The sequence below is a fragment of the Protopterus annectens genome, chromosome 3.part1, assembly GCF_019279795.1.
Source record: "Protopterus annectens isolate FY-2018-M chromosome 3.part1, PAN1.0, whole genome shotgun sequence".
Classification (NCBI taxonomy): Eukaryota; Metazoa; Chordata; order Ceratodontiformes; family Protopteridae; genus Protopterus; species Protopterus annectens.
The window spans coordinates 1676730411-1676745406 of NC_056732.1; the positions used below are offsets into that span (position 1 = coordinate 1676730411).

The 14996-nt window shown below is 37.8% G+C and overlaps 1 pseudogene; it reads left to right on the forward strand.

Moving 5' to 3' along the window:
• Positions 1-231: 231 nt before the first annotated feature.
• The window catches only part of LOC122797834, a 293822-nt pseudogene continuing 279057 nt past the window's right edge, over positions 232-14996 (forward strand).

Consider the following 14996-nt stretch of genomic DNA (forward strand, 5'->3'; position numbering starts at 1 on the left):
TACCAAAATAAAATTCTTTTATGGAAATTGAATATAAATAATGTTGAAAAGAAAAGGAAAGAGTGGTGTTTAAATATCATGAAAGAATATTATTGTGTTTTTCCATGGACACATTTAAACATGGAGAAAATAAATGCTATCAAAATAAGATGTACATGGTGTAAGAAAATATATGAATGTAAAGATTTTCTATGAAGATTGATATTAGGTAAATTGCTTGTTAAAGCTAACATGCCTTACAAAAGAAAACAAGAAAGAATGTGTAATTACTCTGGGGAGCTTGAAAAAACAGAACATTTGTTGAGGAAATATTCTAGAGTAAAGAAGTTCTGTAATAAAAAGATGTTGAAAGGTTTTGAAAAGGTTGAAAATTTCGGTATGAAAATGTTTGAATACAGGTATTACAGTAACAAAAAATGAAAAGAGGTTGAAAAACTGATAAAAAATATGTTTCATTCTACGGATAGTATGGACTGAGAAACTTGAAGTAAAGTTTAATGATAAATGGACATTATCAGAAATTTTGAAGAAGGTAAGTTTTTGGCTCTAGAAAGGGTGGGGAGGAATTGTTTAACATATGAGATCGCTTTGTATCATATAAAAGGGTAAACAATGTATATTATGTAAATAATGTATATAAGCTGTGACAATCAATAAAGAACCCCTACTTTTTTCAATAGGTGCTGAGGGATCTTTTACAGCCACCTGAGCTACCACTAGTTCAAGCAGTTGGGACCATGGTTTTATATCTCATCTCAAGAAAATTTGTAGTTATTTCAACTTCAAACATAATAATGAGACCAAGGGCACATGCCTCATCCAGTAGGTCATACCTCCTATGCAGCATTCACTTACACTGTATAGCCAAACACCTCACTGACAAAAAAAGTAGCAATAAAAAAATCACTTTGATATACTGGTGCAATACTGACTTTCAATGAAAGCCAACTGAGCAAAATTAACTGAATTTTTCAAGGCTGCCTCCAGAGACTCTGAGGGTGTATTTTATGTATTGTCTTACAATGGCCCATCATATTCCACCTTGGTATAGTAAACTAAAATCATACAGGAAGTCAACTCAGAGGCATAAAAAAGCCAGATGCCATTGACTTGACATGGGTGAGGTGCCTTCATGATACAGGCTTGGTTTAGTTAGGGAAAAATGGTGACATTGCTATAATTTGTGGAATAGGGTTATTACAGTGGCCACAACAAGGCCAATACAGATCATTGTTGGAAAACTTATCTACCAATCCCATAATGCAATGTGCTTCTACTAGTGTGTTAAATGCACACTACAGGCACCGAGGAAGACATGCATTAAATGCTGTGCACATAAGTGTGACAACTTGTACCATCAAGCAGTCCATGAGATGGACTACACAGGACAGTGAAGGAAGAAGCTTACACACAAGTCTATTAGGCCTATGTGTACATGAGTGACACCACCCTACAGTAAAAGGACAACATAAATGAATGAGCGTCATCAAAGGTGGAACATTGTCCTTTCAATGGCAGAGTTGTTCAAGGTGGTTCCCTATCACTACAATGAATCCCAACCATGATGACATTAAAAAAAAAATAAGTCCAGACTATTGCCAATAACTTGTTCCACCAAACCCATCAAACACCCTTAAGCCAAAGAAAAACAGTAAAAGCAATGTCTTTGCAGTGGTCAAGCCAATGTACCTCCCATATGGCATCAGTATCCCCTATATTTCTTGCTAATTATATGTACTGACTCTAAGATTACACATTAGTAAAGAAAAAAACAATTTTTTAACCGCACTGTGCTGACCTTGAAAAAAAAAAAACACCACACCACAAGTTAGCAGTGAAAATGCATGTTAGATTTTATTAATATAAGGCTGAAATTAATTCTGTTGTAAATATGCTGAAAGAAAAAGCTTGCTTAAATGCAGAAACAGAGTTTAGTAATATGTGATCAGCAGTCATACTAAATGACCATGGCTTGGAAAATAAGGAACCTGCTGAATGGACATTTTTCCCTTACAGACTTAACAACAGGATGTATGCAAGAGCAAAAATGCAAAATCTGCTTTTAAAGAATGGACAATGACACTGTGGCAATGTGTTTCCTCAAAAATATGTTTTTCTGCATGGAAAACATGACATGTTTATCAGCATTGGCACAAGAACAGATGTTCTTATACAAAGATTCAAATAGAATACAGGATGATCACACTGTCAGAACAATGTGTTTCCTCAAAAATATGTTTTTCTGCATGAACAACGGGACACTGTTATCAGCATTGGCAAAAGAGCAGATGTTCTTGTACAAAGAAAAGCTGGTCTCTTACAAGACATTGTTAAACAAGGAAGCTTAGTATTGTTTCTACAGGATGAGCAATTGTCCAAAATAGAATATCAAGAGGAAATGTATATGTTTATGCATGACTAAAAGTGTATATAAAGAGCTGTATAAATCCAGTTATGTTAGAGGTATGGTAGGGACAGAAGTCTTGAGGTAAATGGTATATCTCTCACATCATCTGTACTATATGAGAAGTAAAGTTGGAACAGTACTTTTAAGCTGCAACGTTTGTCCAGTTTGGTTTATTATAAAAGTTATTGGTTACTGCTCTTAAAGACAGGTGCTGCAAAGTATATTCTCTCATCAGTGTATATTCTGCAAGTTTCTGTATGCGACAGACTGTGAATGCAAATATAACCAGACTTTGAATTTTAGCAGAATCCAGCCAGCAAGACTGAGTGTCTTTATTTATTTATTTATTGCAGTTGGTTTACCAGGATAGTCCATTGGGCCATTGAAGAACCCGTTTTCAATGGAGTCCTGGGGAGAAAAGCTCCAAAAAAGAAAATCAATTTACAATAACTTTGACCGTAAATATATAGGTACATACTATAAAAGAACATAAGCAAAACATAAGCAAAACATAAATGTACTTAACATTTGTCAGTGACAATCTTGGTACAGGCTAACGAAGGAATAAAAGCAAAACATAAAAGCATTTTAATGAACGAACATAGTAGATGAATAGAGTAGAATGTTAGTACAGGGAAAGGTAGAGTTGGTTATGTGGGGTGGGTACAAGAGCATTCCCATTGAGATTCTAGGTGTAAGAAAAGTGATTTCTTGAAGGTAGAGTGGTTAGAGGTAGTGTGGATGTTTGGTGGTAGGGAATTCCAGAGGCGAGCAAGGCTGAAGGAAAGGAGGTTTTTGCCTGGGGGATGATTCGGTTTGTGGACCTCTAGAAGATTTTGATTATTAGACCTTAGAACTCTATTTGGATGGTGCATTTTAAAGGCAGAAGAGAGGGAGGGACAGTTGGAGGGGTTTAGAATAAGCTTGTGGGCTAGAGTTAGTTGAGTATAAGCAAGATAGTTGGGAAGTTCTAACCATTTTAGTTTATGGAGGGAGAGACAGTGGTGAGTGGAAGACTTACGGGTGGTAGCGAATCTAGCTATTTTGTTATAGCAAGAGGTGAGCTGTTTTTTTAAGGAGCACTGAAGATTAGTAAGTAGTGGGGCACCATAGAGGAGGGAGGGAATGAGGAAGGAAGAAGCTAGAGTGATTTTAGTGGTAGGTGTGAGGTAGGCATTTTGTCTATATAGCATGCCAAGTTTTTGATGTGTTTTTTTGATGTTCTTTTGTAGGTGGGAATTAAATTTTAGTTGGTTGTCAATGTGGACCCCAAGAAGTTTGGTCTCTGACACTATTTCAAGAGGAGAGTTATTTTGACTGGTAACTAAGAGTGAGTTTATGTTGGGGGAGAGAGTTTGGAGGGAGTAAATAACATTAATTTGGTCTTTGTGGCATTGAAAGCTAGATGATTGCAAAGCATCCATTGCTCAGTGGAAGAGAAGGCGTCTTGAGTAAGTTTTTGCAGGGTGGAGATAGAAGAGGTGGAGCAGATGATAGTGGAGTCATCTGCATATTGGATAATGCTAGAGAAAGGGATAGATTTGTGGAAGTCATTAATAAAGATGTTGAATAGAAGAGGGCCCAATATGGAGCCTTGTGGGACTCCGGTAGGGGTGCTTAGGAAGGAGGAAGTTGCTTTTTTCCATTTTACTGCTTGATTTCTGTTTGATAGATAACTAGAGAACCAGATCAGAGAGGAGGAGGATAGGTAGAGTTTGGAGAGTTTAGTTAAGAGCAGGCTGTGAGAGATAGTATCGAAGGCTTTGGAAAGATCAAGGAGTAAGGTGGAAACAATCTGTCCAGAGTCTTGGGCTTTATTTACTATTTCAAGGAAAGAGAGAAGGGCAGTCATGGTGCTATGATTAGGTCTGAAGCCATGCTGTGTGGGGGTTATAAGGTTGTTGTCTAGGAGATGAGGAAGGAGTTGGATTTGCACACATTTCTCAAGGATTTTTGAAATGGGGGACAGGATGGCTGTAGGTCTAAAATTGGTAGTGTTATTATTGTTACCTCCTTTGTGTAATAGTATAATAAAGGCTTGTTTCCAAATTTGGGGAACTGGGCCTTCTAGTAGGGAGCGGTTGATTAGGATACTAATAGGGTAGGCCAGACTTTTGGCAGCAATGTTAAGAAAGTAAGAAGGGATATTATCAGGAGCATTGGTACATGGTTTTAATTTCTGGAGGAGTTTCTTAATAGTAGTTGTAGGGATGGGATTTAAAGTGAAGATAGTGCAGTTGGGTGGTGTTGAATTTTGGGGTTGTATGGGTGAGGATAGAATTTGTGTGGAAGAGGAGGTAGAGGAATTAGTGGATTGGGAGGAGGTAGAGAATGAGGAGGTTAGTTTTGAAATAGAGTCAATAAAGAAGGAATTAAATTGGGTGGCTAAATCTAGTTCTGGAGCATTTGGATCTGGGGTAGGAGTATCTGGTTTGCTGGGGTGGAGGAGAGTGGAGATTCCTTTCCAGAATTTTTGATGGTTGTTTTTATTTTGGTTTTGGAGTGTGGAGAAATAGTTTTGTCGATAAAAAGAGATACGTTTTTTAGCTTTATTGCGGAGCAGTTTGTATTCGTTGAGGAGTGGGGTTGTCTTGTGTTTTTGGTAGCGTGCCCACACTTTGTCTCTTTGTCTCATGAAAGATAGAGTAGTTTTAGATAGCCAAGGGGCTGATTTAGTTTTTATTCTCTTAGTCTGTAGGGGAGCTTGAGAGTCAAGTAATTTTAAGAATGTAGAGTTGAAGTATGAGACTGCATTGTCTAGAGGTAATGTTTTTAGACAAGCCCAGTTTACTGCATTAAGTGAGTTTGAAAAGGTTATAGGGTTGAAGTTTTTTTGGTTGCGGATAGTAATGAAGTTGTGGGTCCGTTGAAGGTTAGTTGGAAGTCGGTGGGTAAAGGTGGGTAAGTGGTCGCCTAGTGGGTCGGGACGGATGCCACTTTTGGTGAAGTAGTGGGGGTGGGAGACTAGGATCCAGTCCAGTATACTCCCATTAGAGGGGTTTTTGGCTGGGTGAGTAGGCAAGTTGATCAGTTGTGTGAAATGGTAGAGGTTGATATTAGTGTTGTTTGAAGGAGCTTGGATAAGGGCCCAGTTAATGTTTACGTCTCCTAGGATTATGGTTTCATTACTAATGTTACTGGATAGCCAAGAAAGGATAAGTTCAAGTGTAGAAATATTGTCACCTGGAGGGATATAGAGCGAAGCTATACTTATTTGTTTGTGGTTATTGATTTGAGATATAGTAAGGAGAAGTTCAGCGTTGTTGAAGTGTGGGATAGGTTTGTTGTAGGGGGAAACTACTAGGGAGGAGGAATATATAAGGGCTACTCCTCCACCTTTTTTGAGAGGTCTGTCTTTTCTTATGATGGAGTAGTTTGGGGGAACTAATTCAGAGTCCTTAATATGTGGTTTCAACCAAGTTTCAGAAATAGTTAAAAAGTCAGGTTTGTTGTGTATAAGCCAAGCATGAAGGTTGGGGACTTTGAAGGCCGGTGCCTTAAGAAGACTTCAAATCCATCACACCAAGCAGTAAGCAGAGCTCCATATAATTTTTCAATGGCAAGCTAGCCTGCATTTGAACCTACAATCTGCAATTCAAACACAGGGGGAGTGATGGTAAGCCCTGCAGAGGGTCACTTCAGTCAAATTGCAGTAACTAACATTTGTACGTATGTGTAAATCCTAAACAGAAGTATTCCAGTTTATGCAGCTTGCAGTAGTAACGTTTTTTAGACGTCTACAATCCGGAGTGAGACTAGTTCAAGAAATTCGCAGTGCCATAAATTCTTCAAGAAAAGGTGAATGTCCACTAGCACAGTAGTTTGCTGCCTGTTGTGCTTCACCAGCTTCTCAAGTGACTCTGAAAAATTTCTAGCCATCAGCAACAGCAGCCTGATCACTTGTTTTCTTGCTAACTGGTAAGACTTTTTTCTGTGTCACATATTTAGTGTGGATGATGTTAAACAGTTTGTATATTCTTAAGACAGTTTGTATATTCTTACATAGTTTGTATATTCTTAGATAGTTTGTATATTCTTAGACAGTTTGTATATTAGACAGTTTGGATGTTATTAATATGTATGTTATTAATAATTCATGCAGGAGTAAACCAAACTTTAGTAAATTGCTATGTTGGTATACACAGCACATTAGTAAATGTAAAACCTTATTAGGGCAGGTTGATAATAAGGCATTATGCAAATGTATTACAATATTTGACTGGTATCTCAAAGAAAACCATGTGGAATATGACAAAAGTTTATTGTGTGCTTCAACCAAAACTGCATTTTATTATGCCATAAAATAATATTGCATCATATTGCTAAAAAAAATAGACTGTAAAGACAGATCTGTTCATGATAAAGACTTAATTAAGGGTAAAGTGTTTCCATTACATTCTGATGTTGAACAGTTATGTCCTGTCACCACATATGAGTCAAATCAGTTACTGATAGAACCCCTAGTACATTTTATTACAAAAGAATGTAGTAAACTTCTAAAAGACAGACACAATGAGTTCAGGAAGCTTGGACAAGTTATACATACATCTTTTCAAAAGGGCATAGGAGTTTCAAATTCAGCAGAACAGCTTACTAAAGAATGTCAGAAAGACCATGCAACATTACAGGAAATTCAACAGCAGTTGCAGGATAAAGGAAATAAATTAGCTGAACTGACAGAGACTGGGAACTTCCAGCATACACAGTTAATCTGTGCAAAAGAAATATATTTTATAATATGTTTATGTTTTGAAAATGGTTAAGCATGCATGCTAGGATGGTAGGGACATGACATGCTTGTATAAAGATATACATATACAAGACAGACATGCATGTGTGTTCTTTTCATCTAGAGTACATCTGTTACAATACACAAGAATAACAGGCAGACAACAGCAAATATAAATAATATAAATATAAATGTGTTGGTTAAACTAATATCTATTTTGTTTTTTACAATTTGTTTATAATTATATAGTAACACCAAACAGTTAAAGTTCTGAATTTTAAAAAGAAAATCACAGATGGTATTAGTCAAACAGTTTTTGTAAAATTAATGGCGGTACAGTTAAATAGTTAAAAAGGTAAATAAATAAAAAAGTACTGAAATCCATGTAAGCTAATTGTAATGTAGTATAAATGCATAGTTATGCAAATCACAATCACATTAAAGGAAAAATGCTAAAAGAATTAACTATAGTTTACAGAGTATGAAATGTGAGCTCAGACCTTCCTAGACTAGATGAATGGTTACAGGAAATGTTGGAAAGATAAGATAAACAAGACTGATTGCCAGACAAGTAGCTTGAGTTTTTCTAAAGCATCATTGTTATTAAAACATAATTGTTAAAATGTTTATAGGCAACACTATTTGCTAATTATAAAATGTCACAATTGTGCATAGATGTCACTGATAATCTGTTTACAAGTAAATGTTAAAAGAAAAAAAAAAACTCAGTTGCATCCAGTACAGCCAGCAAAATGGGCTGTAGTATACATACAGTTCAAAACAATTGTGCAGGAGGGTATAAATACCTACTAGAGGTAATAAACAGCAAAAGCTTTATAAAAAATGATCAAATCAGACAAAGGTCTATAGTTGAGTAACCTAATAAAATAAATGTATAACCAAAGTGTTGGGCTGACATACATTCTATTCTCACAGCATAAAGCAGATAAACAATAGTGCAATACTACAGGGGGAGGGGTACTTTCTCAGTTTTACACTGACTGTATAAGCAGTACTGCACAAGGGTCTGAAATAAAGCTACAGAAAAAATAAACAACAAGGGTCTGAAATAAAGCTACAGAAAAAATAAACAACAAGGGTCTAAAATAAAGCTACAGGAAAAAATATCTCATTCCTTCTTGACAATACTCTTATGGGGGGAAAAACAGGTATTAGTGTATTAGAAATGCTGGTAAACTGGATTAAACCTGACAGGATAAGATATTTTAATAGCTATCATAATTATTGTATTATTTAGAATTAAATTGTATTTACAACCTGTTAAATTGTAAAGCTATACAAGAGATGGTTTAAAAAAACAAGAGATGATTTAAAATTGCTTTATTAAAGCTATACAAGAGAGAATAAAGATATGCAAAATGCATAAATGTTTCTAATAGCAAGAATGGTCACTATTTTTAGTATGTTTTTGGCAAAACAATGTTGGTATAAAAAAGCATGAATATTTTTAATTGCTGAGTATGTAGTTTAAAATAACAGGACATATGGATATGGTATCAGTTCCACTAGATATCTCTAAAGAGACAAACATTTTCCAAGATTTTGCTTAATATTAATGTTATTAAATTTGTAAGATTAGACTAAATGTACTTTACAGTCTTTGTATGTACAAATGTAGAAGATTTCAGTACAAATGATAGTCTTTGTATGTACAAATGCAGAAAAATTCAGTACAAATGAAATTAATGTCTAGTAATGAATATGTGTGAAAAAACATATTTAAAGAAAACAATGGGTCCAGGGTACCTACTAGATTAAAATGCATAAATAGCAAACAGTCTGTGTAAATATGTACTGATCAGGATACATTGTAATAAGTTTGAAAGTAATTTGTCAAGTTGTAATATCATTGGTTTTACCCCAGTAAAATAATTGCTTTCAAATATTTATTATCTAAGCCCAGTTCAGTACTTTACCAAGATGTTAATGGGCAGTTCAAAGACATGACCACAATGTTATGGTTAAAATTACATTAAAACTGTATATTTTCAGCAGTGTATAAATGCTTGCAGTAGCACATAGTTATTGTCTCTTATAGTTAATTCAACAGTTGCAAAGAGTTAATGAAACAGTTCTAAGTCATAAATGAAATTCTATGATTGCAAAAGAATAAATTGATCAAGTTAAACTAAAGCAGACACAGCTCATAACTGATAAAATATTTTCACAGAATGGTCTGCAAAAGAAAAAGTTGTTAAATACATTCAGTTTTGGTAGTAATACTTAATATTATTGTATTAACTATGTAAAATTGCATTTTGACTTGTATCAATAGAAGACTATAGGTTTGTTTCTTAATGTGTTTTCTATATAAAATGTTTTGAGTATGTTTAAAAACAGAGGGAATTGTTAGATTTTATTAACATAAGGCTGAAATTAATTATGTTGTAAATATGCTGAAAGAAAAAGCTTGCTTAAATGCAAAAACAGAGTTTAGTAATATGTGATCAGCAGTCATACTAAATGACCATGGCTTGGAAAATAAGGAACCTGCTGAATGGACATTTTCCCTTACAGACTTAAAAACAGGATGTATGCAAGAGCAAAAATGCAAAATCTGCTTTTAAAGAATGGACAATGACATTGTGGCAATGTGTTTCCTCAAAAATATGTTTTTCTGCATGGAAAACAGGACATGTTTATCAGCATTGGCACAAGAACAGATGTTCTTATACAAAGATTCAAATAGAATACAGGATGATCACACTGTCAGAACAATGTGTTTCCTCAAAAATATGTTTTTCTGCATGAACAACAGGACACTGTTATCAGCATTGGCAAAAGAACAGATGTTCTTGTACAAAGAAAAGCTGGTCTCTTACAAGACATTGTTAAACAAGGAAGCTTAGTATTGTTTCTACAGGATGAGCAATTCTCCAAAATAGAATATCAAGAGGAAATGTATATGTTTATGCATGACTAAAAGTGTATATAAAGAGCTGTATAAATCCAGTTATGTTTGAGGTATAGTAGGGACACAAGTCCTGAGGTAAATGGTATATCTCTCACATCATCTGTACTATATGAGAAGTAAAGTTGGAACAGTACTTTTAAGCTGCAACGTTTGTCCAGTTTGGTTTATTATAAAACTTATTGGTTACTGCTCTTAAAGACAGGTGCTGCAAAGTATATTCTCTCATCAGTGTATATTCTGCAAGTTTCTGTATGCGACAGACTGTGAATGCAAATATAACCAGACTTTGAATTTTAGCAGAATCCAGCCAGCAAGACTGAGTGTCTTAAGAAGACTTCAAATCCATCACACCAAGCAGTAAGCAGAGCTCAATATAATTTTTCAATGCATTATAAAGGAAACATAACAATTGATTTATACTGCTAAAAAGTGAAGCTATGCACTTCATCAGCAAGAAGTAGCAATCAAAGAAATGCACTTTGGTATAGTGCTACAAAACTGAATTTCAATGAAAGCTGACTTGGCAAAATTAATGGAACCCTTCAAAGCTGCCTCAAGATTCTGAGGTTGTGTTTTCAAGTGTTTCCTTACATTGTCTCTGCATATGCCACTTCACTGTAATAATATTCTAAAGAAGGTCATCTCATAGGCATAGGGAAGACAAGATGCTGGTGATCTGACATGGAGAAAGTCTGCAGGCCATCTTTCCAGGTGCCTGTATGATGGAGGCTGGATGTAGTATGGGAAGAGGGATGGCAGCATGATGTTGTCTTCCTGTGCCATATGCATCAGGAATTGCAATAATAATGTCTTTCAGCTTCTCCCATTATGGGTCACCACAGTGGATCTCCAGTCCATAGATTGGCAGTGGGGTTTTTACGGTGTTGAGTTGCCAGTCCAGTGCCCGACCTTCACAGAAGGTGCACACACACACACACACACACACACACACACACACACACACACACACACACACACACACACACACACACACACACACACACACATGCATGCACCTACAGCATGTCTTTAAAACTCACTCGACCACAGGGAGGACATGCAGACTCGTAACAGGAGGTGCTTCAGCCAAGAACCAAAGAACCTCTTGCTGTAAGATGACAATGCTAACTGAATCTAGCCCCAATGACTATGTTACTATTTGTTTGGGGCTTGTTAATCTACACTACACAGTGGTCCATTATGGACATTAAGAACTGGGAAGACAAATTATGTTGCATAGCCTCAAGCACTGTGCAGGCACATATGTTAATGTAGATAGAACTGACACTATATGCTTGAGGTAACTTAAGTGACTCCTCAAAAGCAAAGTGTATAATTGGCCATGATGTTGACAGCAATGTCTCCAGAAAGTGGCTCAGACACAAAAAAGGCTAAGGTACAAAGAGTCAGGGAATTGTGGGAGATTCATGTGCAGCTGTTCTAGAACCATGTTTATTGACATCAACAGGTATAAAGTGCATAATATATGTTTTTTTGTCTATACAATGTGATGACTTATATTGTCTGTCAATTACAATATGTGTGAGTCACATGGTAGAAAGAACTGCCCTGCTCTATAAGTAACCCTGCAAGATCCTTCTTCTGTAGAGGATTCATTATTCACCTTAGTGTATCAGGTGTGAGGTGATTTTAAGCAGACATTCCCCCTATAATGGGTCTGTGTTGTCATACCAGAAAGGCACTCATGCATTTGCTGTCTATACGCAGCATACAAGAAAGAGTCCTGACCAGCTATCCTAGGCAAAACTTCAGTCAACAGGAGCAGATATGTAGAGACAGCAACAATCCTCCTACAAACTATGTTTAATATATCAATGCTAGACCTATTGTCATTTATACATCAGAACACAGTAGACATTATATGGCTGACATGGGGAGTCAATGTATTTCTGTACAGCATGCATGCCTAGTGGCTTAAATGCATACACCTGTCAATGCATATCACCATTTACCACATAAAGGGATGCAAACATTCATAACATGGTGTAAGCCACAAAACAAGATGACAAATGACTAACCCCCCCACCCCGTCACAGATATAAGAATATATGTCTTAGAAACTACACATGAAAGCATGAGACACACAGTTCAGAAACAGATCTCAAAAGAAGAGGAGAAGGGAGCATGCACACACGGGTCTATATCACTTCATCGAGCAGTCAATTCAACAAATGTCATTTCATGGAAATGCCATTCATCAAATTCCCCTCATGTGGGGGGCTGTGACCCCACACCCCCTGCTAATTATATATACCATCTCCGAGACTGCACTACAGTGGGGGAAATGGCAAATTTCCTGATCCTCAATGCACTGTGATCTCAGTATGAACAGCTCAACAAATGGTGTGTTCGATGCAATTGCAGTGAAAATGCCATTCGATTAACTCATTTTTCACTGAACTGATAGGGACCCATACACACTGCTGAGGGGAGGCAGATTAAAAGGAAAAGGTCAGTCCTGCTGTGACAGGTATTGAAATGTGCAGAAATTGTGCCCATTACTGCAAGGTTTGATGGCAATCGATCCAAGTACACTTGTACAGATATAAATAGTATGTTACAGAACAGAAGGCATACAAAGGCCAGTCCCCTGGAAGGTAACACCATGTGAAGGACTATGATGGCACACATATGGGCAGTTGTAAAGTTGAGTGGCATAAACTATAGCTACATTTGTTGGTGTTCAGCATACAGAATGATGTCCTTCTGTATGCTCAGCACCAGTATGGCAGACAAAGCAGACAATGCTACTCTGGTAGGGATATGTGCAAAGTACAGCCAAAATATGTATACTGTACATGAACTGTGCTGTACCGATGCAATATAGCCATCATGATGACAGTATGAACTAATTTAATACTATGTGGAATACAAGATTACTAATAAAACATTGTACATGTAAGCAGTGTGTGTGTGAGTGTGTGTGTGTGTGTGTGTGTGTGTGTGTGTGTGTGTGTGTGTGTGTGTGTGTGCGCATGCTGATTTTGCCATGGTCTGATATTCACAACATTCTCAGAGCTAGGCCATACAATGCCTAATGTGTATCAGTACTTGTATTACACAGCTTTGTAGATGCTACCTTGTTACACACCTGGGTATGTAACACAACATACATACCAGTGGATCACCGTATCATTATAAGGTCAGTTGTCAATCTCCTCTCCGGTCCAGCTGGTGAATCTGGGAATCTTGAGGCAATGTTACAACTGCCTCATGTACACAGACAACCCTCTCCTCCTCCCAACAAATTCCAACACATGTGAGAGATGCAACCATATAGCCAAACTGGAGGCTAAGCTCTCTCAACTCACTACTGGCATAACCAGTCAGGAGGAGAAGGAAACCACACTCACTACAATTCCAGTCTCACACAGACCTACCACGACAGCAAACCAAACACATAATCACACAAAAACATACTCGGAGGCTTTAAATAAAGATCTGCCTAAGCAGCAGAGACCTCCAAAGCAGACAGCCAAGCAATCGCTACCCCAAAACAAAACAGGTGCAACACATATCTCACAAAGCCAGTGTGCCGAACAGTCACAGCCCTTAAGACTAAACAACACACCTGATACACTTGTAATAGGTGACTCTATCATCAGGCACACTGACGTCCCGCTCACCAGGCTAAACAAGGAGAGGGTCACGGTGAGCAGCCTGTCTGGCACTAGGATCCGCCACATAACACAAGCACTCAGGTCACTCCAAGGCAAGTACAAATATGACTCAGTCATTTTCCATGCTGGTGTGAATGACCTGAGACGTACCTCCCTGGACTACACGAAAAGAGACATAAAGGAGCTCTCTGAGCATGTAGCTCAGGCCGGTATGACCCTGACCTTGAGTAGCATCTTACCCTCACCAAGAATGATGCCACAATATGAAGGCAAGATGATCAATTTCAACAATTGGCTTAAGTACTGGTGTCATTCAAAGGGGATCCAATGCCTGTCAGCTTGGGATGATATGCTCGACAAGCCACGATGCTTCGCTAGGGATGGCTTGCACCTGTCACCCTTGGGCTTTCGGATATTGGCAAAGGCTCTTGCTACCCCCATAGTGCCTTTTTTAGGCAAGGCTCAAATGACAAACCCACCTCCATAGGTATCACAAGGGATAAGAAACTAAAAGTAATGCTACTCAACTCCAGAAGTCTAAACCTCAAGATGCACGCACTCGAAACTCTCCTTAGCATGGAGAACATCGATATCTGTGCAGTAACAGAAACCTGGTTCAAGGCTCCCGAGAGCACCCCAGCACTACCAGATTATACCTCATACCATGCTTTTCGGCCCCAAAACCTGGACCGAACCACAAAAGGAGGGGGAGTATCAATATTCATCAAAGATACCCACACCTCCAGGTTGGTGGCAAAGCACGAAGCATCAGAGACTATCCATGTGCAACTAACAGTGGGTAAAACTGCCTTCCAGTTTATAGCCTGCTACAGACCACCCTCCCAAACCCAGGAACCCCACTCGGCCTTCCTGAGAGCACTAGAAAATATGAAGGTCTCTCCAAACACCATTATATTGGGCGACTTCAACTACCCAAACATAGACATAGCATTACTCTAGCTCCAACACCCTAGCCCAAAGGTTCCTAGAATTTATAAACTCAAATGCTATGGAACAACTTGTTACCAATCCCACAAGAGGGGAAAACATACTGGACCTGATCATCACCAACATGGGGACTCTATGCTCCAGACCAGAAGTGTATCCCTCACTGGTAAGATCAGACCATAAACTAATCTCACTGGATATTCACATCCCGACCCCCCCCCCCCCCGCCCAGAAAACCACAGTGAAAAACTTCTCTAAAGCAAATTTCACACTCCTCAAAACTGAGGTGGAATCCTTCAAAGCCCCCGGGCCTGTGGAAAATACGGATCAGACCAT